The sequence below is a fragment of the Canis lupus genome, chromosome 32, assembly GCF_003254725.2.
Source record: "Canis lupus dingo isolate Sandy chromosome 32, ASM325472v2, whole genome shotgun sequence".
NCBI lineage: Eukaryota > Metazoa > Chordata > Mammalia > Carnivora > Canidae > Canis > Canis lupus.
Window position 1 is genome coordinate 33,799,282 of NC_064274.1, and position 25,763 is coordinate 33,825,044.

Here is a 25,763-nt window from a genome sequence, read left to right on the forward strand (position 1 = left end):
TTGTAATTTTTATGCTGTGCAAGTGGCATCTTTACATATTTTTAAAAATCATGTGGTTGTTTTTGAAACATAAATACAACTATTTCTTTATGGCTAAAAATCCCCTTTTTGAAAGTATAATTGTAGGCAAGTTTGGAACTATGTAAACAAGAAAGGTAATGCTGAATATATTGAGGATAAAATTCACATAGTTTTTTATGTTGTTTATGAATCATTCATTCATTCAAATATAATGACTACCTTTCATTTGCCATGAGAGTCAAGTGAGGATATAAAATAGTCCTGATATAATGTAATTATTTTGCAACAGAGGTATATATACAAAATACCCCCCCTCTATCTCTATCTCTATCTATATCTGTATCTATATATATAAATTATATATGTATCACTTTAAAGTATACATGCATATAAATCACTCAAGGGAGAAGCTGAAAAAAAATATCCTTAACTTTACATGGCCATATTTTTAAAATACAATCCATTTATCCACTATTTTCAAATTAATGAAAAATACTTTAACTCCTTTTTGCATTTATGAGAAATTCTTCATTTATTTTTTAAACATTTTATTTTATTTTTTAAAATATTTTATTTATTTATTCATGAGAGACAGAGAGAGAGAGAGAGAGAGAGAGGCAGAGAGAGAAGCAGGCTCCATGCAGGAAGCCTGACGTGGGACTCCATCCGGGGTCTCCAGGATCAGGTCCTGGGCGGAAGGCGGCGCTAAACCGCTGAGCCACCGGGCTGCCCCAAATTCTTCATTTATGCTGTACTATTAAACCTTGATTTCATTCTTTCCTGGTAATTCCTGGAAATTTCTGCTCCGCAGAGTATTTCCTGCATTCACAGGGACTTTTTAAATTTTTATTTTTTGCAAGAATTTTTGAAAGCTATCTTTTTACTTAGAGTTGAGAATCTTGAAGTTTCTCCTTGAAGATTCAGATTTTGTTTGTGTGGAAAAAGAAGAGAACAGGAAGAAGGAATCAACCTAATCCCATTGTGGAAAGGCTACTGTTTAATCTTCCTCTCCTCTTAAAAATAATAATGCAAATCCCCACACAAGCAAATTATTTTTTCACTTTGACCTTGAACGCATCATGTATTATCTATCACTCATTAACATTATTTGTCATCCTAGAACATTTTATAGTAACACTTACATTTGGTCAACTTCCTCTAGTAAAGATTTTATTATGTTTTTATCAAGATTGTTTTACTAATATGGCAGACACTGTGTCTACAAGTACAGAGATAGAATGCCTCAAACTTTTTTCTATAGGCACACAGGATGAAAGGCTGACCACCTCCATTCAGCCGAGAATTGATTTAGGAGAGGACTGTGTTGGAGTCTAAGGTATGGCTAAGTTCACTTCTGGTTTCAAACATCTCAAAAAGTAAGGATTCCAGTGTGCTGTTGTAGGCCTTTCTTGCTAGTGGGAATTTATTCTTTTTTTTTTTTAATTGAAGCATAGTTGACACACAATATTACATTAGTTTCAGGTGTACAACATAGTGATTTGACAACTATGTATGTTATGCTATGCTCACCAGGTGTGTAGCTACCATCTGTCATCATGCAATGCTATTATAATACCACTGACTATGTTCCCTATTTTGTGCCTTTTATTTCTGTGAATTATTCATTTCATAACTGGAAGCCTGTGCCTCTGATTCCCCTTCACCCATTTGCCCATCCCCCATCCAACTCCCTGCTGGCAGTTAACCATTACTTTGTTCTCTATATTTATGGGTATGTTTCTACTTTTTAAATTTGTGTTTTTTTTTTTTAATTCCACATGTAAGTGTAACTCCATGGTATTTTTCTTGCTCTATCTGACTTATTTCACTTAGCATAATACCCTCTGGGTCCATCCATGTTGTTTCAAATGGCAAGATCTCATTCCTTTTTATAGCTACGTAACATTCCATTGTGTATAGATATACACCACACACAAACACACACACACACACACACACACACACCCCATATTTTCTTTTTCCTTTATCCATTCATCTCTCAGTGGATACCTAGTTCACTTCTCTACTTCAGCTATTGTAAATAATGCAGCAATGTACATAGAGATGCAAACACCTCTTTGAATTAGAGGTTTAGTTTTCTTTGGGTAAGTACCCAGTAGTGGAATAACTGGATCATTTGGTAATTCAATTTTTAATTTTTTGAGGAACCTCTATACGGTTTTCACAGTGGCTGCACCAATTTACATTCCCACCAACAGTGCATGAGTATTCCTTTTTCTCCACATCCTCACCAACACTTCTTATTTCTTGTCTTTTTGATATTAGCTATCATCTGACAGGTGGAAGGTAATCTCTTATTGTGGTTTTGATTTTCTTTTCCTTGATGATTAGTGCTGTTGAGCATCTTTTAATATATCTGTTGGCCATCTTTCTGCTGTCTTTGGAAAAACATATTTTCAGTCTTCTGCCTATTTCAGTCTTCTGCCTATTTGATTTTTTTGGTGTTGAGTTGTATAAGTTCTTTACATATTTTGGAGATTAATCTCTTATTGGATATGCCATTTGCAAATATCTTCTCCCGTTGAGTACATTGACTTTTCACTTTTTTTATGGCCTCCTCTTCTGCGCAAAACCTTTTTATTTTGATGCAGGCACAATAGTTTATTTTTGATTTGGGTGGGGTTTTTTTGCCTGAGGAGTCATGTCTAGAAAAATGTTGTTAAGGCTAATATCAAAATGATAATTGCCATATTTTTTAGGAGTTTTATGATTCTTAAGTCTCACATTTAAGTCTTTAATCCATTTCTAGTTTATTTTTGTGTATGGCAAGAAACTTAAGGGTTTTGATGGATATAGTACAAAGAAAGTTTTATTCTTAAGTGAACTTACATTTTCTTGGATATATAGATAAGTAGTAATTGAGGTGAAAAACTCTCTTTTTTCCCCCCTTTATGCCGGGGGGTGGGGGAGATGTATGCCAATGCAGGTGTCTCTTTGCCACTGCTGTGCTATTGATAGGTTTGTTAACACAGTCTCACCAGGGACAAAGCATTTTGTACATGGAACAGAGATACTTTAATACTACTAGTTGAGTTTTCTGGGATTTCTAACACTTCCAGTTATATATAAAGGTATTTATCTGCCCTATGTAGGAATATTAATAGCAGTGGAATTAAACAACCATTGTTAGAATTTTTTTTTTTTGAGAATATCTTTTGTTTTACTGAACTTCATTACAGAGGTTTCTTGCTTTATTGCCATTACTTTTTTAGGTTAATATATATTTGCACTCTGGTCAAAGGTAGCGAATGAGTTCCAAATTATATACAAACATCCAATAGGTAATATAAAGTATTTCAAGACAGCCTCTTGGGAAATGGTATTTACTGTTATAGACTATTTATATTCCCCCAAACTCATAGGTTGAAACCCCATCCTTTTTCTCTTATGTGATGGTATGAAGAGGTGGGTCCTTTGAGAAATAATTAAGATTAAATGAGGTCCTGAAGGTGGAAAACTCATGAATGGATTAGTGCCTTTATAGAGTCATGACAGAGTTTGCTTCTTCTCTCTGTTCTCCACCATGTGAGAACACAGCAAAAAGCTGGTAGTCTATAATCCAGAAGAGGGCTCTCACCAGAACTCAAGCATACTGGCTACCTGATCTTGAACTTTCAGCCACCAGAACTGTGGGAAATAAACTACTTTTGTTTATAAGCTACCCAATACTTTTGTTATAGCAGCCTAAATGGACTAAGATATTTATTTGCCTTTTACTTAGCTATATTATGCCTGTTGTTATAAAACTGGGGAAAATATTCTTAATAAGTAATTCAGTGCATTTGAAGAGCAGTGTTATTTATCAGTTTCTTTTCATGTTTGAAATTGTCTTACATCTACCTTGATCAACATAAGTCAATGTTCTGTGGCCTAAGTATAGGCATAGTACACACCTGTTGTGGTATATACAGCAGGTGGGTCTGTACATGATGCAAGGTTCTATCTAGAAAGCTAAGAGTCATTGTGGATGTTTCCTCCAACCTCACACTACAGATGTGAACTGAAGTGAAGTGACTTGCCAAGGTCATGAGTATACTCAATGACAGTATACCCAAGCACAATATCATAAACACCAAAGTAATGTTTCTTCACAGTATCTTTGGTGTGAAGCTATAAAGAATTGCATAGGGGATGACAGGAGCAGATGACATTAATCTTTTTTTTAAATAATAAATTTATTTTTTATTGGTGTTCAATTTGCCAACATACAGAATAACACCCAGTGCTCATCCCGTCAAGTGCCCCCCTCAGTGCCCGTCACCCATTCACCCCCACCCCCGCCCTCCTCCCCTTCCATCACCCTTAGTTCGTTTCCCAGAGTTAGGAGTCTTCATGTTCTGAGATGACATTAATCTTGATGTAATTCTCTATTTATATGACAGTTGATTCCACTAAGAAATAAAGAGTGGTACCTGTATTATTATTAGAAGTTGTGTGATTTGTATTTCTTAAATACGTAGTTTTCCCCCCCTCATAATCAGGTACCTTTTACTGTCTAAGAATTGTAGAAATAAAGAGGAAAATGTACAATAACTTATAAAATAAGTGGTGATAATTTGGTAAAAATGTATCCTGTACTTCATTTAAGCATTACTCCATTAGATAACATATAAAAACAAGAGAAGTACAATAAACCATCTGGGTTGAGGACTGTAGGAGGAGACTTGGTTGGAAGCTTATACATTAAATGAAAATATTTGTACTAAAAGAGCTTGATTTTTGTATGCATGGTGGCAGGCAATTAGTTTCTTGGCTGTGCTAACTCATGTTTTTTAATTCAAAGCTAAATATCTGGCATTCAAAAGCACTCTTAAAAATGCAATATGTAGATGAGTCTACTTAGAATACAGCAAACTAAGGGCACTGGGTAAGTTATGAAAAATCTATGTTTGTGAACCACCCTGACTTCTTTCCCTGCCCAAAACTCCCTCCATCCTCTAATGTATTTCTGTAAGGGAATTATTTTCAAGCAATCATTTAATGAGGGGTTACTATGTGGTAGATATTGTACTAGGTGACTTATATAGATTATTACATTTAATTCTCAAAACAAACAAACAAACACAGAGAGAAAGTTGGTTGGACCTGCCATGAAGCCTTTTCTTGATGTAGAACCCACTTAGAACTGACAACTCAAACCTGGTATATGTTGTTCCGTTATCTTTGTTAGATTAAAAAATAGGTTGAGTCAACAGCTATAAACTAGCAACTGGAGACTACAGTGATTTTTCATAATCCTCAATGGCAGATTAAGTTTGTGGTAATGCTCAGTCTCTAAGACCTATCAAACTTCTATACCAGCTAAACAGATTTTGAAATGGACATGTGGTATAAATAACTTCTCCTGTTAAAAATATTTTGTTATGGTGCTAATTTTTTCATTTGACCCAGGAATGTGGCATCACTTTTGAATTGCTGTACTTTGAGGAGGGTGGGGAGAGAAAGAGAGGAGGCGAAGCTTTACTGAAAGCAGAGAAAATAGCTATATGGAAAGGGCCATCTGACAGAAGTTGGGACCTTCAGTGAAGCTGGAGCCAATTCCCAGCATCCAACAGGGATGGACCTGGGAGGATATATACTGCCCTGAACTCATCCTTCTCTATCCTCCCAAAGTGCTGGTGCTTCCCACTGATCAAACCAACAAGAAGCCAGAGTGGGGGGATCCCTGGGTGGCTCAGTGGTTAAGCACCTGCCTTGGGCCCAGGGCCTAATCCTGGAGTCCTGGGATTGAGTCCCGCATCGGGCTCCCTGCGCAGAGCTTGCTTCTCCCTCTGCTTCTCTCTCTGCCTCTCTCTCTATCTCTCTCTCTCTCATGAATGAATGAATAGATAATCTTAAAAAAAAAATCCAGAGTGGGTGGCAGCTATGGGGGTATGCCACAGAAAACGGCCTCCTGGAGAACAAGCAGCAAAAAGAAGATGGAGAGAGTATGATGAGTAGGAAAATTGATTAATGAAAATAGTCAAAATATAGGTCTTTTACAACTTAAGTACATTGCTGCTGGTTGTAAGAGGAAAATGAACAAAAGCTATAAAATTATCAAGTTTATAGGATCTCACAAATTTCTTTCAAACATGGATCTTATTCTATATTTTACTAACTCTATTCTTATATATCACTGGAAGCTCAGTTGAACTTCTGTCTCCAGTTTTGAATTCTTATAGTCTGAATCATCCCTTCCATTCTTTCAATTCTTTCTTTAAAGTGGGTCACTTGAAGTCCTTCATACAGCATGGCTACTTTTATAGCATTTAGGTTCAAAGAAACCAAAAAATAAATAAAATTAAAATACTCTGATTTGCAAGATTCTACTGGGTGAGTAAACATCATTCCACTGAAACTCTTCCTCATTAAAAAATGGCTCATGTCTGTCTTTTTTTCTCAAGCATTGACCAGGGAGTATTTCTGTCCTTTCCTTTGGTGGGATGAAAATAATTTAGAAGTACCTTATCTCAATCCCAGCCATTTTGCAAAAGAATTATATTTGCTTTTATTATTTTCTGTGTCATGTAATCAAATATGTACCCTCCCCACAGCAGCAACAGTTCTTTTTAAATCCATTGACTTGTTTCTACAATAGAGTACTTCTGAATACTTTTTTTTTTTCATGTCCGAAGTTGTGTATTTTACATTTACATGTTGAGAAAGAACTGGTGCCAACAAAATGGCTATGGAATGCAGATGTTGTTTTTGTTCAGTCTTGTGTTTCTGTGTGGGGTTGTTAGCCAATAGAGTTTGAAATACCAAAATCATATATCTGAAATCTAATGTATAATTATTTTGGAATCAGAAACAAGTTTTAAATGGTAAGTTAACTTGGGATTCCAAATATTTTAAGACACAATAAAATACTACCTCTTTAACCTTTCCATTTCAAAGAAAGCCCCTCACCAATCAAATGTTGTTTGCCTCACATTGAATTCTGAATAGTCCAGGGGAATTGACATTCCAAAAGAACTATAGTCCTAAAACTGGCAAGACTCCTCATTCTTTCCCAAATGTATATAAGATAGAATTTAGAAGTTTAACAACTAAATGGAAATGTAAAGGAAACTTTTTAAAACTTAGAACATTTATTTCCTCCTTCATTGTTTTGAGGATTTTGGACTACAAAAAGAATGAAATCAGCCATGGTAAAACATCTGGTTGAGTTTTGCTGGTTTTTTATATTTTAAGCTTTCCAGCTTTTCTTATTTGAATGAATAATACTTAAGTGGGATAATTGTAACTGTTCATAATGCTGATCTTTCAAAAAAGAACATCACACTGTTTATGGAACCTTAGGAATGTGGGAAATTGTTTGTCCTTCAGTAAACTTGCTGAAACATTTCTGGTTAACATTGCCTACCCTAGCAGAAATGATGTGGTTTCTAAAGTGGATTTTCTAGATTTCAGTGATTCAGACTCTCTTCTCGACCATACTCCAAGTTCAAAGTGTCTGTCAGACCATGGAACTCTTGTCCAGTAAGTGCACCCCCTAAAGAAACGAATTTGGGCAAGGTCTGGCAGGATTGTAAATAAAACAGGAGTGAGTTACACTAAAATGGGCTCCCACGGGAATTAAATGCTTGCTTATCCCCTCAAGGAAAATCGCAATTATTAAATAAAATTTGGATTTGTTTTTTTAAGTGAAGAATATTCTTGTTTGATTTTATTACATAGGAGTTTGCTTTTACAAAATGTGGAACAAATGGAAAAATTCACTTACCATTAGGAGCAGTTTTTGCATATCTATTCCACGTGAAAAGTAAATAGATGATGAAGATAATTTCCATATTGCCAATAATGTGTATATTTTAGTGAAGATCAGTTGGTATTTTATTCTTTAGATAACAAAAGAGTACTTAAAAAAACTTTTTGTTATGCCAAATTTTAATTGTATAAATAAGTAGAGAGAATAGTATACTGAAATTCCATTACTCATTTACCAAGCTTTAACAACCTTGAGCAGAGAATTAATCTTTTCTATCATAGTTTAAGAAATTTTAAGACCTATGAGGTCCCCAAGGTATCAGCCCAATATTATGACAATAATTTACAGATGTAGCTTTTGAGGGCTAAAGAAATTAAGTTAGTTGACCAAAGTTATCTAGTGGCAGAGCCAAAAGTAGACCTCTGCTTCAAACTGACATTTTCGTAGTTTAAATTATAAAAACTTTTTTTTTTGAATCCTGAGTTCTTAAGCTGGAAAGTGGGAATAATAATCATAACTCACTTTGTTGCTTTGAGTGAAAGCCATGTAAAGAGGCTAGGGCCAACCCTGGAAAGTAGTAGGTTTCTCTCTTCCTCCTCAGACTTAGTATCCTTGATCACACATGGTAAGAAGAACCACTCTATTCAGCCTTTGAGACCGCTATGAGATTAAAACCTTGGCTCTGGTGAAAAATCTCTATCAGAAATAATGGACTTCAGGGGAATAGTTGAAAAGCCAGATTTCTAAGCCCAGAAAAAAACAGAAACATTAAGGAATCACTAGGTCTCAGAGACAGGCTACCTGGAGTGTAAAGCCAAATCCCAAACAGCTATCTTCCACAGACTGACACTCAGACTGGGGCACTGTGTTGGTTTGTCAGAGGGGCCAGAAGCTCTGTGGTGGAATTATGGGTAGAGAAGAGCTGATGAAGTGAGTGACTAATACTGAAGGGGAGTATACATGCAAAAACAGAGGGGGTGAAAAAGAGGCTAAAATCAAGATCAGAGATCAATTTTTATTTCTCTCCTATGTATTTTTTAAAAACTGCTAACTAAAAGAGTTTTGGACTTTGATTATTGCCTTTTGTTTATGTATAAATTCCTTATGTATATGTTAGGTGGTGGTACATCTTCTTAAAAATTTAAAAACATATGGAAGCTAATACTGGCACAGGTTTGGAATCCTCACTGGGATTTTTATTCCAGGCCAGGGACCAAGGTTTCACTAAATGAGGCTTGCCTGAAACACTGAGATGCATACGTTGATCCGCTTTTACCTAAGTGTACAAGAAACAATTATCCATCGACTTCCTTTGAAGATAAGTTAGAGCTTTATGTTTCTGTTACAGAAATCCTCCTGCTTCTTTAAATATTACTTTTCTGGGTTTTTTATTTTTTAATTTTTATTTTTATGAAAGTGCTTATTAGGTAATAATCTGTTTGGCCTATTTTATGTCTTCAAATTATCTGATAGTATAAATATTGGATCACTTTTGGCCATTTTCTAACTCCACAAATAAAAAACATTACATTTTTAAAAATAATGTCACTCAATAAATCAAAATAACTTAAAATGTGACCAAATATTTTTGCTTAGTTCCTCCTGCTTTAACACATGTGTGTTTTATCAAATCTAAAATTCTGTAATAGTCCCTGGACATACATAAAGAATGCTTAATTTAGGCTGCTCTTTAGTCAATTGGTAGAAAAGATCTCACTATCAATGCAGTTTACGGTTTTAGAAATCCAAATCAGCATATAAACAATATCTCATTCAGAGCTGAGTCTTTTGCAGTACAGGAATACTTTAAATCAGACAACAACAGGACTTTTATGAGACTCAAACTATCTAAAGTGAAATTTCAACACTTGCAAAGGAAAGAGATTTATCTTTTTCACCCTAATAGTTATAGTTCAAAATATACGTGAAACTATTGACAATCATGAACATATTTTTCTGGTGTAGGTATTCCGATTAGCCTCCTCTAATTGGAGAGTCACCTTAGGGAATTCCTCACAAAATGCTACATTTTGTTGGAATAGGACAACACATGAATCAAAGGACATGGATTCTATCAGTGCAGTTTAGCTGCACATTGCTCAGTCGCATCTGATGGGGGGAGACCTAGAGAAACACAAGTGGGTCAGGGATAGGAAAGTGAGGGTCAAGGATAGGAAGAGCATGCATGGTACATAGACAGACTTCACTTAATTCATGTTTGTGCCTTTGGCTGATCTTGTTAGGTTAGTAACATTTCCATGATTTCCTCTGTTCCTCAATTTGCTATTAAACAACCGTCGTAATCGAGACATTTATTCTAATGCTTAGTATGAACTTATTCTCGTATAAGTTTATATACTTTGCCATTTGCCTAACCTTAGGGGAACTGGTGAGCTACACATCACACTTAAAAACTTGCTTTCTATTCTTTTGATCCAATGCACTCACTTGCCTTACTCAACCTCATACCAAGACCAAATTAAAACTAAAAAAAAAAAGATTTCTTTCGGCTACAGAACCACTTCCTAATAAGTACTGATGTTGAGGACAGGAGGTAAATTACATCACCATTTCTGTTTATTTTATTGTGCCGTTTCCAATGCAATATGCTTATTCATTCACGTTCAGTATGCCAAAAAGGAAGGGTGGTTCCATCTGTGAAAAACTGATAATCCAATCTCTTCTCAGACTAGATATTAATGAGTGAATGAAGATAATTCTGAATATTTATAACCACTGTATATTCTAGATTTTGACAGGTAGTTTGACTTAACACTTTCTAAATGACCAAGAAACCACTTGATGTATTAGAGTACTAAAAAGAGGAGAACTAAGAGTACCACTTTCAAAGAAAGCCACAGTACATGCTACTTCCATATGTCTTCCCCTACTCCACCCCTCGGGGAACAAATATTTGTCAGTCATTTCTAGTTTCACCAATTTAACATGGATGAATATGATGCCATTAAATGAGCATTTGTACACTGAAATACTATAATGTCATTTTATAATCTTAAATACTTAAAAATTCAACTCTAAAAATATGTAGAACAAAACTACTATCATTTTTCATTGATGTATTTCTAAATGTGTCATCTTTTTATCTTATTTTTTTAAGATTATATTTATTTCCTTAGAGAGTGACAGAGCGCCAGCAGGCAGGAGACCAAGAGAGAGAGAGAAAGAATCCCAAACAGGCTCCATGCTCAGTGTGGAGTCTGACACAGGGCTCAATCTCGTGACCTGAAATCATGATCTGAACTGAAATCAGGAGTTGGACTGTCAACAGACTGAGCCACCTGGACACCCCTAAGTGTGTCATCCTTTGAGAGAGCAACTAATAGATTTGGAAAATATATCGTTACTCTCTGTCCTTAACCTGCCTCCTCGAAGTATATTTGCATAAATGTGTATAAACAAATATGTCCATATACTAAATATATAGTAAATATTCTATATTGTCAAGAAAATTTGGAGATTATTTTATGCTCTCAAGACAAAATATATTAAATATTTGAAATGGATTTTTAACATATGTGTAAATTTAGTGAAATCAGAGCTGAAAAGGACTTCATAGTGTAGGTAGAGTGAGTTCTGATCCTTCTTTGTCTAATAAGTAAAGTGTAGTGTTTCTATGGAAACTGCATTTGGAGAAAATAATTATTAAGTATTAAAATATCTATTGTATCACAATGTCAGTAGAATGATTTACTCTATAGTGATAGAAACACTTTAATATTTAAGAACTATTGTGCATAGGATATATTTTATGGTTTGAAACTAAGTTTCAAGAGGAATCTTTTGTCATTAAAATGAATGGTAAACTCAATGCCCCTCCAAAAATCTATTATATATTATTTGTAAGGAAAATATTTGAGGGATCCCTGGGTGGCTCAGCGGTTTGGCGCCTGCCTTTGGCCCAGGGCACGATTCTGGAGACCCGGGATCGAATCCCACGTCAGGCTCCCGGTGCATGGAGCCTGCTTCTCCCTCTGCCTGTGTCTCTGCCTCTCTCTCTCTCTCTCTGTGTGACTATCATAAATAAATTTTAAAAAAAAGAAAATATTTGAACATATGTATAACATTGGTAGTACATTGTGAGAAAAAGTACCTTTGACCAAAATTGGCTGAGTGGTAACACCATACAAGAAACAAAACACAACAAAACATTACCACAAAAAAGACAATTTTTGATTAAGATAATTTTTATAGGTAATTTGTAACAGAATAAAATTGACATAGATGTTTTTATATAATTAAATTGTGTAGCATTTGGTCTTTCATTTAGTCAGATATTACCTATGCTCTGTTAAATTAATGAGATTATATTCATGAGGTACCATTGAAGTGCTCATGCAATATCTGTATCTTTTGTGGCACATCATGGAATATAAAGTAACTTTTTCAGAGTCAAAGCAACTGCATCTTTGCAGCCCTGCCCAAGCTTTTTATAGATCAGATTGCTTTTATGTCTGGGGTAGCCATGACTTCATATCAGACTTGAAGAAATGGGCTCTGGAGGGAAATGGGTAGCAAGTGACAGACATTTTTTTTTTTCTTTTAAAATGTTTACCTCTCAAGGGTTGTCTAGATTTTTAAAAGTTGGGTGGAGTAGCATTAGCTGGCTGACAAAATGAGGAGAGGTTTGTTAACCAAAATTTGAAGGAGCCTTCCTTCCTAGGGTCTTTCACCAGTTTTGAGCTTTTAAGAAATCATTTTCATGTCAACTTTGTCCGAAGCCTTTAATATATAGTAACAATATACCAAACATCCCTTTATCTTTTTTTATATATTTTTTTTTCTGCTTTATTGATAATGTGTTGGGAGAGGGGCTCTGCCAAATTCCATGAAGTATTGTCCCACTCAGAATAAAACTGACATCAAGGCATGTCACCACCCAAGGCTTTTAGGTTAAAAGGTTTCAAGCAAACCCCTATATTGTGACAAGAGACCCAACATGAATACCGATACTATGTGAGGCAACAATTCTCTGACTTAAAACATATCATCTGTCTTTGCTAAAGTAATTTTTAATGAATCACATGAGTTAGCAAGGCTTTATACCAAAATCACAAAACAAAACAAAGCAAAAATGACGTTAATCACTTATCTTCAGGAAGCTTACCTTGTAAAAATACGTAAGGAAGCTCAAAAAGTCTTCTTGATTTCTGAGTTGCAAGCTTTATTTTCTAGATCTGTGCCTCCTGATAAAGTGAGATAGTTAGACTCTGCTGCTATTTGTATTTTAACTTGCAAAATAGAATATAATAAAAAAGCACATATCTCACTATTTTAAACAGTATATTATATATAGAAAATAAATCTGTTGGTATTAGAAAGTGCTGAAAAATATAAAGACAAATATATTAATTATCCAGGGTGTCCCAATTCAGAGGCAAAAACCTTTAATTTTTTTTTATATTATATGCACCATTATGTATCCTTCTTTTTTCTAGTTAACATTATGTTGTGAAGATGTTTTCATGTCATAATTTTAAGTGTATTTAAAAACTGGGTAATACTTCATTATATGTGTATTATCTTAACTTATCCGACCACCAATATATTATTAAATATTTGAATTGCTTCCGATTAGGGGTGGTTGGCTACTATGAAAAACACATTAGAATGCAGGCTATGTGAGGCAGTATCTGTATTTGTCTTGTTCTCTGCTTTAAACTTAGCACATAGAGCAGGGACCCAAATCATATTTAATAAATGAAAGAATGAACAAATACATAAACCTGAATATCTCTTCTTGGAGGTTCTATAGAGAATAGATTTCTACCTCTCATGCTAAAATGAAGAAAGATGATATAAATTCATAGTATTATTTGCAATTCTAGGATAATGTCACTAACAGAGTGGAATAGTGCAGAATTTCTGCAAGATAAAATGTTGACAGGAATGAAGTGATGTTGAGACTCAACAAGGGTAAGAACTCACAGAGATAATTAAGAGGACACTATGATGTGGGAGTTTGCCAGATGGACTTTGGGAATAATTCCAAGGTCAGAGACTATAGAACCTGGGGAAAAGTAACTAATTGAATCCCACTCAATGTAGCTGATGACTACATTGGCACAGAGGTGATAATAGCACTCTGACGGCAGAATTCTGATAGGAAGTGTTCCAGAATGTGTGTGGAATCAGGTAAGCACATCTGGCCTCACACTGGAATCAACTTGAGGATTTGAATATTACTGAAGTCCAGCTTCCATGCCAGAAAATTCTGATTTAATGGTTTGGTGACGGCCTAAGTATTGGAACTTTTAAGTTTGATAATTATTGCTCTAAATAACTAATTTTGGGTTGTCAAGGGGCTATATAGCACCTCCACCTCAGAAACAACATGTCCACTTGGACATTGCATGTGGAAAGCTCTGGTAATCAGAAATGTATTTATTTCTAGTCTAAACCACCAGTGTTTATTTTATGAGTTTAAGAAACACATTCCAGCTATAAAATTATTTACTGTAGGCATATATTAAATTTTTTTTTTACAAAAATGAACAGAAAACCAAGAATCATTGAAGTCAACAAATGTCAATGAACAGAGTTAATAGAAGAAACAGAAGGTATTAAAATAAATAGAATATTCTTTGATAAGCATAACAGGACATACCATATCTATAAAATAAACCAAGAAACTAAAACACTTGCTTTGAAAAAAAATTACTAAAATGAAAAATGTGATTGCTTCAATTAAAAATACATCATCATTGGATAGATTAAATAACAGGAGAGTGGACACAAAGGAAGACTGAATTAGCAATTAGGAAGCTCATACCTGGGAAGTTTGTAATCCATACAATGAAGAAGTGGAAAGTCTAGAGAAGTATTTAGAAATGTGAAGAATAGATACAGAAATTCCTGTGTTCATCTGAGGAAGGGCTTTCAAAAAAAGAGAACTAAAACAAAAAAGAGAAAATTTTCAAAGAAATATAGGCAAAATATATCCCAGACTTGGAAAGAGAAATACATTTTTAGATTAAAAGGGCTCACCTAGTACCAGACGGTGTTAGATAGGCCTCCACATGAAGATAACCCGAGTAAAGTTTCAGAATTTTAAACCTAAAGAGAAAATCCTGAAGGTAATGAGAAAAACAAAGAAATAAATGATTATGTAAGATGCCCTTAAAATTTTTAAAGAAAATTCTTTTAAACTAAAATTCTTTATTATGCCAAAGAACTAAACTCTGACTGCAAAATAAAAATGTTTTCACATCAAGGCAAAACCATGAAAGGAGAGGAGGAATTTCCTATATTGAAAAAGATAGCAAGGGGATCCCTGGGTGGTGCAGCGGTTTGGTGCCTGCCTTTGGCCCCGGGCGCGATCCTGGAGACCCGGAATCGAGTCCCATGTCGGGCTCCGGGTGCATGGAGCCGCTTCTCCCTCTGCTTGTGTCTCTCTCTCTCTCTCTCTCTCTCTCTCTCTCTCTGTGTGTGTGACTATCATAAATAAATAAAAATTTAAAAAAAGATAGCAAGTATGAAGATAATGTAGAAGAAATTGATCTTTATTCTTCTACTATAATTTCAAATTTAATATACTGTAAAAAATTCTAGAATTTGACAAATCAACAACTGTAGAAGGAGCTCTTAGCATACGTCCCTGGACTATGGCTCACTTCCCATGTTTGTGTCTGTTTCTTGAATTTCAGAAATTGTTTAATATATCTTTTCTATTGGTGACTCCAATATCATCTTCTATGCTCTTCACTATTAAGAATTGTTTCCCCTCTGAAAATTAACTTACTGTCTTATAATGTGCTCTCAAGAGGGAAGAAGTCTTGACCTAAAACTGAGAATTTTAGATATCTTAATCAGAACACCTGCATTAACTTAAGTACATCTGTGATTACTATCTGGCCAGAGCTCAGATTGTCACCTGCTCCTTGTATTCTTGTGTTACTCTGCTGCCTAATTTCAATATTTTGCTCTCAGAAGATGATGATTATCTTCCTGCATGGTACAACTCTTAGCCCTCATGATGTTGATGATTTTATTTTGGTAAATATTTCTTAATATGATGATAGTACTTTCCTTTGATTCATAATGCAATTTCACAATATAAAAAATAGACCAACGGTTATTACTGCACATCTTTCTATAAAGTTGAACATGCTATAGTGCTATTGGCACTTTTGAATGTAGAGGTTATGAGTGTAGTCATAGTGATGAGTAATGCTTTTAGATACGTTGGAAGATCAACTATTTTTGGTTTTTATTCTGTTATATCAACAATGAAACAAAGCCTTATGCTAATATTTAATCACGAGATTATCACAAATTTTTGACAAGAAGTCGTATTATGAGAGTTCATTCCTCAGGAATGGTGTTTTCTCAAGCATTTATAAGATGTTCAAATCTCTCTACACATATTAACTAATGTATAAATATTGAATGCTTTCTATAACATGTCCCATGTGAACTATTTTACTGATAGCCTCAAACAACCTTGTAGAGAAGGTGCAGTCATTATCCCCTCATCTCAGATGAGGAAACAGAGGCTTAAGGATATTGGGTAGCAAAGATGGAACATTAACCCAGGCCTAGTAGTCTGTGATCTTGATTTTATTGCCTCTTTGAAACTGAATGTATTGCCTGTTTTATATGTCTGATTAGAAACTTCTCAGTGAGGCTACTGTTGAAAAGCTATAAAGAAGCTGCTAAGAACTTTCCTAAGAATCCCATGTAAGTTTCAGTTTGTAGGCAACTATATTCATGAATCATCACCCAGATTCCAGTCCCCTTTTGAAATCTTCTTTGGTACTCCACAACATCAAAACAATTACCAAATTCTGTATTTAATATGTGTCCTCCATACAAGACAGATTTTGTTAACAGAGGGAGGAATAGGGGTGCTTGGGTGGCTCAGTCGGTTAAGCATCCACACACAAAAGAGGGAGAAATGGATAAAATTTGCCAGTGAAATTGATGTAGAGAGAAAGAGAATGGGCAGCCTGGGTGGCTCAGCGGTTTAGCGCCTGCCTTCGGCCGAGGGCGTGACCCAGGAGACCTGGGCTCGAGTCCCACGTCGGGCTCCCTGCATGGAGCCTGCTTCTCCCTCTGCCTGTGTCTCTGCCTCTCTCTCTCTCTCATGAAAAATAAATTAAAAAATTAAAAAAAATAATTTGAGAGAAAGAGAAGATTCATAAATAACTTAAGGATTATGAAATTCAACTGGTGAAATTTTCATTTATTAATTTGAGAAAAGCTTTGGAGGAACATTTTTTAATGGGAAGATGAAAATTTCAATTTAGGACATATTAAGTTTGAGAAGTCTACTTGATATTCAAGTAGAAGGTGATAGATAGATAGCCAAATAGAGGGATAAAGTAGGCAGTTACATATAAAATTATATCATTTAGTGACTAAATCTTGACTAAGGATGTGAATGTAAAAGTTGTCAGCATGTATGTAGTATGTAAATCCATTAGGCTAGATGAGATCAGATCAGTAAAGAGTGAGAACAAATAGAGAAGAGGTTCAGCACTGAGCTCCAGGACACTCCAACACTTGGATAAGGAGAAATCAGCAAAGGAGATACAGGAAGCGACCAATATAATGGGAAGACAGCCAGGAGAGACAGCTGTCTCAGGAGAGATGAGGAGATGGTGTTTCAAGGATGAAGGAGATTTACTGGTTCAGTGCCTCTGATGAGTCATATAAGGTGAGGATTGAGAATTGACTACTGGAATTAGAAACACAGAGATATTTTCAACCTTTAAAAGACCAATTTTGTTGGAGATAACAAAAGCTTGGGTTCAAAGGATAAGGTAATAGGAAGTATTCCAAAGGCAGAAAAAAACACGTGCTAAGAAGATGGGAGAATTAGACAGTTCAAGGAGACAGGAAGTAGCTTCCTCTCTAAATAAGAATTAATAGGCGATTCCTGGCCATTGAAGACTCATTACCTGACTTAGGTGGTTGGGGTGTATACATCTATATATGAATGAATGAATGTGTGTGTGTGAATATGGACCATTTCAAGTTTAAAAGCTGGACAGTAACGTGTCCAAAACTATATTTTAAAGAAATTAAGGTGACTTCAATATCAGTAATGAATTTAGTAGACATAATGATCTCTAAGGTGGTAGGGTCCTGAATTTTAAAAAAGTAAAGGTAAGTTTAGCTTAACTTACCATTTGTAATTATTTCATTAGATTTTCACCCATACAAGTAGAATTGACACAAAACAGTCTTGAAAAACATAGGTAGGGGAAATAAAAGTTGGAAGTAAATGTTTTAAGCAGGGAATTAAAAAATCAGATCAAAGGCTTAGCTTTAATGCTAGTTCATTTTATAAAATCTCAAAAATGTATATAAAGCATTCATTTTGAAATTCTTGAGAAAAAAATCCTACTTCATAATTTATGGCATATATGTTTACTAGTTTATGTAATATAAAAGTAGATATTTAACTACAAAAAATGTTTCATATATGGGCTGGGGAAATTGCTGTGAGGTATCTATTCATTAAAATATATTTGTGTTTGTATTTTCATGGTTTATAAAGAACTAATGAGGAATAGATTTTTAATAGTCCTTGTACATTTGACGCAGCTGTCATGGGGCTATGCAATAATTGTGTATTCATATATAATCAGTGATGTAATCACTTGATGTATATATTAATGTTTGCTAACTTATGCCCAGAAACTGGTGAGATTATAAACTGATTTTCCAGGATCATAATAATAGTGAATGGAACATTGGATATACTGTCAGGGAAATTGGACCTGGTTAGCAATTCTAGGTCTCAGTTTCATTACATCAGAAAAGTAATATTTATTGTCTGCTTTATAAGATGGAAGGAAATAACAAAGACAAAACATTTATAGATTTTCTTACAACGTGTCATTCATATTTAGTTACTATTTAATTAACTATTTAATGTTAATAAAATATACATTACATATATAAATTCCTTTTAATTAATACTTTTTTAGTATTGTAAATTGTATCAAGAACATGTATATTAAAGTGTGAATATGTATGTGGAGGTTTAAAAAAGAAAAGTGGCATAAGAAAGGATAATTTGGAATCTCATTTTTATTGTTTCATCAGATGTATTGGATTTAATAACAGTAATGTGAAACTCAAGCTAGGTTTGAGCTGCTAAAGTATTTCATAAGCAGTCTTATGACCAAATTCAGAAGTCAAATGTCATTTAGCTGTAGAAAACAAGCTTCATTTTCTAGAAGAGAAATAATTGATCTTTTTTCAAATGACTAATAATAAATATTAATTTTTCCTTATATGTTTGTCAGATTTTTTCCCCACCCTATGTGTCATGACTTAAATTCTGTAATTTCTGCCACATTTGGGTCCGTATTTTCACTCTCTCACAAAGTTGTAATGTCTAATTGTTTGCTTGCTAATTCCTACACTTCCCTGTGCTTGCGTTCCACTCACTTGTTCTTGATTCATATTATCTAAGTAAGAAAATCAGTTTTTAATTTGCCCACTACTTTATGTGTCTATCCTTCATACACTGTAGACACATTGAAAGAGAATTTATCCTTTTGGCCCATGATGGGTGCTCTTTTCCAAGAAGACGTATGAATACATCTACTTTAAAAAGAAAAAGTCATGAAAAAGACCATCCACCTTTGGGAATAAAGTACAGGGTAGTTATTTGTGTTATAATTCTCGGGCAGCCCCAGTGGCGCAGTGGTTTGGTGCTGCCTGCAGCCCGGGGTGTGATCCTGGAGATCCGGCATCCTGGAGATCCGGGATCCCAGAGATCCGGGATCGAGTCCCACATCTGGGGCTCCCTGTGTGGAGCCTGCTTCTCCCTCTGCCTGTGTCTCTGCCTCTCTCTCTCTCTCTCTCTTTCTCTCTCTGTCTCAATAAATAAATAAAATCTTTAAAAAAATTTAAGAAGATAATTATGAGTCTCTTGCATTTTCTGCATGTCTATGAGCTTTGGAGGATAGAGACGGTGTCTCCCTCTTGAGTAGAAGGCTGGTGTGTTTATTTATTTATTTTTATATTTTTAAAAGATTTTATTTATTTATCCACGAGGAACACAGAGAGATGCAGAGAGAGGCAGAGACACAGGCAGCGGGAGAAGCAGGCTGCATGCAGGGAGCCTGACATGGGACTCGATCCAGGGACTCCAGGATCATGCTCCAGGCTGAAGGCGGAGCTAAACCGCTGAGCCGCCTGGCATGCCCAGGCTGGTGTGTTTACAGCTTATCATAAAAGATTCAGGTTCCTTGAACTAAAGATTTATCTCTTATCACGTAAATCACTGCATAATCAGGTATGACTTGGCCCTACTTTTCCATCTGTGAAAATTGGGGCTCACCGAAGCTGCAAAAATATGCTGATAGTCTAGCTACTTGTGTGCTAAGACTACATGTTTGTGTTCCCTAAAAATTGAAATGTTAAAAAAAAAATTGAAATGTTGAAATCTAATCCCCAGTATGATGGTGTTGGGAGGTGGGGTCTTTAGGAGGGTCAAATTCTCATGAATGAAGTTAGTGTCTTATAAATGACCCCTCAGAAAACCCCCTCACTCCTTCCATTTGAGGACACAAGAAGACAGCTGTCTATGAAACAGGAAGCGAGTCGCCACCTGAATCTGCTTTGATCTTGAACTTCTCAGCCTCCAGAACTGTAAGAGATAAATTTCTATTGTTTATATGCCTCCCAGTTCATGGTATTTTTGTTATAGCAGCCTGAACTAAGACTAAGACACTGTGGGATGAGTAATAAACCCCTTTGTCTCAAACTGGTAAGTTAGCTTACAACTGGAATAAAATCTCATGGCCTTCAGAGTTTTTGGCAGTTTTGGCAGTGGTAAAGATGGGATGCTAATAGACACATGGCTTTCTAGAACAAGAATGAGGATCATGTGTGCCAATTAATGAAATACGAATAATCCATAGGAATAGTAGCAAATGTTTTGGCCAAGTTGAATGATCAGGTGGGCAATAAATACTCTACTGGCTGTTAATGAGAAAGAATTGAGGAAGTTGATTGCACACCTCATTTCATCTTGCTTGTTGTAACAACTACTTCCTACTCCTTTAGGTAGGAAGACTTCTGCATTATCATGGTCTCAGTTCTACTCTATTGTAAAAAATAGTTTAAAGATTTTTCATGGGTAAGCAGAAGGTTCTGCTGCTATCATGGTCAATATTATGTCTTAATTTAGCTATACCATGGTATCTAGCTTTTGACTAACTACCAGTCCAGATGTTGTAGTGAAGGTATTTTTTAGATGCAATTAACACTTAAATTAGGAAACTTCGAGTAAAGCAAATCGCCCTCTATAATATGAGTGGGCCTCATCTAGTCATTTGAAGGCCTTAAGAGAAAAGATTGAGGTCCCCCAGGGGGGAAGGAATTCAACCTTCACAAGCCTTTGGGTTCAAGACTGCAATGTCATCTCTTCCCTAGGTCTCTAGCCTACCTATCTGTGCTGCAGATTTCAGACTTGCCATCCTTCACAATTGCAGGAGCCAATTTCTTAAAATAACCCCCACCTCCCTGTCCCTCATACTTTTTGGTTCTGTTCTTCTGGAGATTCCTAATATAGCCCCTTCCAGACAAGTTAGAAGATATGAGCCTATATTGAATGCAACAGGAGGGAAATTTGTGGCATCTATTGTCAGAAGTCTGGCAAATCCTTATAACTAGTTGAGTCACTGGGAGATGAGGGTCAGGTGTGTAATGCTCATCAAAGAAGAATGGCAAGAGATGGGCTGTGTTATGACAGTGGATCATGCCAAATTTAGACCCATTCAGAGATAATAGTTCTCAGAAATTTGGGGGGTTTTTTGCAATGGGTTGTGGCTGCTATAAGGAAGTTTCAGTGTTCTCAGTAATAGTTCTAGGAGATAGATAAATTCTCATTAGAAATCATAAATAAGGATTTGAGTAGTATATGGCAATTGAGTCTCCATCTCATCCTGTTTCATGTTGGGAGGGACATCCAAATTCAACCTATGGGGTCTTGGCAAGTTCCACAGTGGTCATAGGAAACTAATGTGACCTCATAGAATTTGTCCTATGCAGCCAACTTAGTGCTCTATTGCTGTAGATCGTATCTGACTGAACAGTAGTAGTTAATGTGCTATATGCTTACCCCTCTATATCATAAATGCCTGAAAGGAGTCTTCCAATCAGTAAGAACTACATATAGAGAATGTTAATACCTTTGGGGCCCCACAACCTGTTTGTTCCTATGAGCTAAATGTTTCTGTGACTGATTATTATGATACTTTCATTATTTTGCCTCTTGGAAATGGGTGACAGCCTTCATTCATAAGCATTCTTTGGGTTGTATTTATATTTGTCACTTCTATGACACAGCTATCTGGTAAACTTCTTCCAGAAAGCACCTATTGCTTGCTACTGTGGTCTTATAGAAATTGAATGCTAGTCTATTGAGGCTTTATGACTTTCTGAGCTGATAGTCTCACTTTGGGATGGGTAAACTAGATTCTGACTAACAAGGTGGAAAGGGCTCAATATACATCTCTTGTCAAATGGAAATGGAATAACCAAAAACAGTTGGTCTAGCTCCAATGGCATCTCATCTTTATGTTAAAAAGTAACAGCTATTCCTTTTTTTTAAAAAAAATTATTTATTTGAAAGAGAGTGTGTATGGGTGCCCTAGTGAGCATAGGGGGAGGGGCAGAAGGGGAAGGAGAATCCCAAGTTGGCTCCTCACTAAGTATGGAGCCCGACATGGGGGGCTTGATCTCATGACTCTGAAATCATGACCGGAGTGGAAACCAAGAGTAGGATGTTCAAACTACTCCACTACCCAAGCATCCCAATAACTATTCCTTTAGGAGAAAACTTCTACTTAGACTCTTGAAGTAACATTGCTGGCTTAATGGGGCCTCAATTCACAGAGGTTCCCCTAACTGCCGGAGCTTGGTTCACTAATGTTTAAGCTAAGTGGTAAACTGTACTGACCTCTTTAAAAATTGGCTTAAAAAATATTCTGATTTTATCTCTTACCTCCTTCTGGTCCACATATCTGTAAAGTAGCTTGATTACTGAATGTGAAAGGTATTATTATCTTCTCTTGCATGGTTCCTGGGCATATTCAATTGAATTGTGTACCCTACAGTCAATGACTGGTGTCTTTAAAAGAGAAAATAAAGGGAAATTGGACACAGAAAGACAAAGAGGGAAGCTGGCCATATGAAGATGGAGGTGGAGATTGGAATTATGCTGCTACAAGCCAAAATGTGCCAGGAGCCAAAAGAAGCTGGGAAAGGAAGAAAGGGTTTTCCCCAGATACTTCAGAGGAAGAATGACCTTGCTGACCTCTTGATTTCAGACTTCAACCTCCAGAACCATGAGAGAATAAATTTCTGCTCTTCTAATCCAACGAGTTTGTAATAATACATACTCCTTGATATAATGGCAGACTTAGAAAACTAATACACCGAGTAATGATCAGGAGGGTTCTATAAGCCAATTTTGAAAATTTGGAATTCCAAACTGATCTTCCCTGGACATGATGCTTCTTTCTTTCCTTTACTTACAATCCCAAATTGGCCTGATTGATATACTTTCCAGGTACAGCTTAGCCGAAAAGCTAGTGTATTCAAACTTAATGCTGGTTCAGCCATCTGCATTGTCCCATGGGACTGACATGGTCCTCAGTCATAAAAAGAATGACTACTTGTTGAATATGCCTGCTGGCTGAATTCTTTTCCAGAGATCCATGAGGGACAAAACAAAGGATGTAATGGGTCTGTGTAAGTTCTACAAGAAAGCTCTTAGTTCTCTTGCTCTTGAACCAGATATGATTAGGGAATAATGGGGAAAATTAAAGTTATAGCTACTGGAACAGGGCACATCAATTTTGTCTCAGTAGAGGGAAAAGAATAATTTTAACACCTGGAAATGGAGTTCCTCAGACCCTGGAAGGTACAAGAGAGGGCAGAACACAAAAAATCTTTTTCTTTTAGCATCAGCCCTGGAGACTTTCTTATGGAAGAGAAACAACCTAGAGTGGCAAATGGTTGCAATAATATTTAACTTATTGGTAAGGCTACCATCTTCTGCCAGACAGCTCTGACTACAATTTGATCATCATTCCCCTTACTCTTACTAAGAAGCCTGTTGGAAATAGAATGGCGTGGCCCTAGTTCCCACATCTTTCATGCAAAATATTTTTTTTTAATTTTTTTTAAATTTATTTATGATAGTCTCACACACACACACACACACACAGAGAGAGAGAGAGAGAGAGAGAGAGGCAGAGGCACAGGCAGAGGGAGAAGCAGGCTCCATGCACCGGGAGCCGGATGTGGGATTCGATCCCGGGTCTCTAGGATCGCGCCCTGGGCCAAAGGCAGGTGCCAAACCGCTGCGCCACCCAGGGATCCCTCATGCAAAATATTTATCATCATCCGTGAATGTCAGGCCTAGCCCCACTCCTGTGGCTGTTGTTCAGTCATTCTGGACAGCACACAAATCTGACTCTGCTGGTGGTGAAGGGCAAAATGACTGAACAGGCTGACCGACCTTATATAATCCTTCCAGACAAAAGGACTGGACTCAGTTACTTGAACTGAATTGGAAACCCTAAGGTCCATCGCTAACCATCAGGCTACATTAGAGGTTCTATCAACCTGTGCTCCCCCAAATGGTGTAGGGCCTAACAATTGTAAACATTTTCTTTCTTTCTTTTTTTTTTTTTTTAACATTTTCTTTCTAGGGGCGCCATGTGTGTGTCTCCAAACTAAACTTCTTGTGTGGAACTCAGGCATTCATTTATCTCTTTCCTGAACACATAGCTAATTATACCTTTGAAGCTATCATCTGAGACTTTCTAGCACTTAAAGAAACCTCATCAGTAGATCAGGTGATTTTCAGATGACTGTGGGGTTCTTTCCAAAATGCAGCTACCCTCACTTTCTCAGGGGAGTTTCCTGGAAAGTAAACTGACTCATTATATACATATACCTTGTTGGCAGTAATCCCTGTAATTTAAGTCACCCAGTTAGAAAAAGTACTGAGATTATAAGTGATATCATACAGTATTTGTCTTTCTCTGTCTGACTTATTTCATTTAGGATAATGTTTTCAAAGTCCATCCATGTTGTTATAAATGGCAAGATTTCCTTCTTTTTCATGGTTGAATAATTTCATATATATATTCTTATGTATATAAAGATGAGATATATATGAATAATGTATATATTATATATTATATTATAATATTATCTAAGTACAATTGTATTTAATTATACATAAATTACACATAGTGTAGTTTAATGATACATAAATTACATATACATATTAATATTAAAATATATGAATAATGTATATATCATATATTTATATTAAAATATATAAATACAATTATATTTAATTATACATAAATTACACATAATGTAATTTAATTATACATAAATTACATTTACATATTAATGTTACATATTATACACATATATTATGATCTATAATTATAATCAATATAATTAATAATATAAATAACATTATATTATAGTAATTAATATACCTATATAGTTATATTTATTATATTTATATAATATTAAAGTATTTTATATATTATAACAAGTGTAACGCATATACCACATCTTCTTTATCCATTCATCCTTTGATGGATGTTTACATTGTTCCATATCTTGGCTGTTGTGGACAACAATGTAATGAACACGGGATTGCAGATATGTCTCTGAAATGGTGATATCATTTTCTCCTTTGGATATAGACCCAGAAGTGGGATTACTAGATCATATGGTAGTTCTAATTTGCTCTCATCCTGTGATAGTAGCTCTAATTAAATGTTCTATGGAACAATTAAATGGATTTTGTTCCACCTTCTAGAGGTCAGATTTATCAGAGTGGTGAATGGAATGCATACTCGTGAAAAGATTCACCAGAAGTTAAGATGACGTAGAAGTGAGGGGTGGATATTGTTGGGAGACCTTATGGCTGTCTCATGTTTCTGCATATCTTATGAGCAGAGGCACTGCCTAACCATCGTTCTGGACATCTTTACGAGAATGTTTGTAT

The 25,763-nt window shown here is 35.6% G+C and overlaps 1 long non-coding RNA gene across 5 annotated transcripts in view; it reads left to right on the plus strand.

Moving 5' to 3' along the window:
- The window catches only part of LOC112671690 (uncharacterized), a 113,906-nt gene that overhangs the window by 16,699 nt on the left and 71,444 nt on the right, over window positions 1-25,763 (plus strand). For 2 of the 5 annotated variants that reach the window (XR_003143793.3, XR_003143789.3), the window contains exon 4: window positions 1,283-1,357. The exons of the other annotated variants lie outside the window; for them this stretch is intronic. This is a non-coding gene — a long non-coding RNA (uncharacterized LOC112671690). The remainder of the gene's footprint in view (window positions 1-1,282; window positions 1,358-25,763) is intronic. 5 annotated transcript variants of the gene reach the window in all.